The sequence below is a fragment of the Schistocerca americana genome, chromosome 8 (genome assembly GCF_021461395.2).
Source record: "Schistocerca americana isolate TAMUIC-IGC-003095 chromosome 8, iqSchAmer2.1, whole genome shotgun sequence".
In the NCBI taxonomy this organism is placed as follows: Eukaryota; Metazoa; Arthropoda; class Insecta; order Orthoptera; family Acrididae; genus Schistocerca; species Schistocerca americana.
The window spans coordinates 225,761,182-225,763,410 of record NC_060126.1 but is presented as its reverse complement, the minus strand read 5'-3'; the positions used below and the strand labels follow the sequence as shown (position 1 = coordinate 225,763,410).

Sequence of the window (2,229 nt, the reverse complement as noted above, 5' to 3'; positions counted from 1 at the left end):
GTCTCGGTCCGGCACACAGTTTTAATCTGCCAGGAAGCTTCATATCAGCGCACACTCCGCTGCAGAGTGATAATCTCATTCTGGAGACATCCCCCAGGCTGTGGCTAAGCCATGTCTCCGCAATATCCTATCTTTCAGGAGTGCTGGTTCTACAAGGGTCGCAGGAGAGCTTCTGTAAAGTTTGGAAGGTAGGAGACGAGGTACTGGCAGAAGTACAGTTGTGAGGACGGGCCGTGAGTCGTGGTTGGGTAGCTCAGTTGGTAGAGCACTTGCCCATGAAAGGCAAAGGTCCCGAGTTCGAGTCTCGGTCCGGCACAGTTTTAATCTGCCAGGAAGTTTCATTTAAGGAAACTATTACTCCTTGTGACAGAATATACATGAAACCCATTATATTTAAGAAAACTACCACTCTCAGTGACGAAACCTACATGAAGCACTCACTATCTCTTGCATCTCGTCATACCGGATATATAGTCAACATTTCGTCGCCATTTACATCTACAAATGATTAAAATGGGTAAAAATGAATGTTACTGATTGGTTGCCTCTTAATACCATTTAGTTATTGTCTTACCTATTTAACGCGCGGAGTAAGGAAGTATATTACCTTCCATTCTCTCAAACATTACTTGTGTTACTACACATTCAGTACCATGCAGATAAGTTCGTGTTGAAACCACGTATAATGCAAGAGAAATACAACGTTAGCAAACCAGCCCAGGCTTCATGACTCCACTTTACTCATGCTATGATTAACGAAAGGCAAATCCAGCGACTACCGTTATGAATGCTGGCAACACGTGGCCAAGTTCGACAACAAAGAAACGAGTAAAATAAATCGTTGAATCATGAAAAATTTATGTTGCTTATATGCAGAACGAAACTATGCAACAAATGATACATTAATGAACCTATCCGCTATTGATCTAAGAACAAGAACCGTTGGTTCATGCCCTCAATCACCTCGCGCGTAAGTCCGCTAGTTGAAACACATAAATCTGAAAAATTTCTACAAATAAAATATCGCTGAACGTTTCCCGGTATTAAATCACACCCGAACGTGCTTTATAATCAATGTTACCACAAAAAACCTAGATTATGAATAACTTTTGTCACCACCAATGACGAGCGCCGCACCCCTGCGTCCGTCTCGTTGAATCGGCGGCCCTAAAGTGTCCTAACATGGAGCGTTCCAGGACCTACCGCCAACCGTTCAGAAAAACTGGTGGTGGGGGTAGGACCTCAGTAAAAACCTACCTCACAAACTCTGCCCTGCTCAATCCCACTATCGTTGGAATCACGAACTCTCTGCCGAATCTGCTCACTTTGTTATGTTGCTGCTAAACTACCCTACTCAAAAGTGGTTCAAATGGCTCTGAGCACTATGGGACTTAACTGCTGAGGACATCAGTCCCCTAGAACTTAGAACTACTTAAACCTAACTAACCTAAGGACATCAAACACATCCATCTCTGAGGCAGGATTCGATTCTGCGACCGTTGCGGTCGTGGGGGTCAAGAATGTAGCGCCATAACCGCCCGGCCACTCCGGCCGGCAAACTACGAGTACCATACTGCTACCATCTTTGACTAACCCAGGTTATAATATATTCCATACATAATTACGTTTATCCATCCACGTACATCATGGGATCAAAGGATAAGAGAGGAGGTGTGACACCAACAGAAGAAAAAATATACACGGAAGCATTCTTGTATTAAGTGGTTAATTAGCTAGACGTCCTGGGCGTAAAATGAATTATTAAACATGTCGAAATTATCAGTAAGTTAATTACCTTCCATAATTCATAACAGTTATCGTGAAATGATCTTATCTGCTACACTAGCGCGCATGATTTACAAATCTTTCTTTGGAAAACTTTGGCCACCGGTAGCTTACTTTTTTTTGTGGGAAGAGACCAAACTACGAGGTCAGCGGTCTCGTCGGATCAGGGAAGGACGGGGAAGGAACCAACCTGGCATTTGCCTGGACTGATTTAGGGAAATCATGGAAAACCTAAATCAGGATGGCCGGACGCAGGATTGAACCGTCGTCCTACCGAATGAGAGTCCAGTGTGCTAACCACTGCACCACCTCGCTCGGTCAGGTAGCTTACTGTCTGAGACGATATATACCATACAGTATCGCGAGTGAAATATAGTTGAGTGTGCAGTAAAGTTTTTGAAACGCTAGGGATACCGATATCTGTCTCTGTTCACGAGTAATGCG

General features: G+C 43.9%; 1 non-coding gene across 1 annotated transcript; it reads left to right on the top strand.

Annotated features, from left to right (window-relative positions):
- Positions 1-242: 242 nt before the first annotated feature.
- On the top strand, positions 243-317 carry Trnas-uga. The gene has a single exon. It is a non-coding gene; the product is annotated as a tRNA-Ser (tRNA).
- Positions 318-2,229: the final 1,912 nt, after the last annotated feature.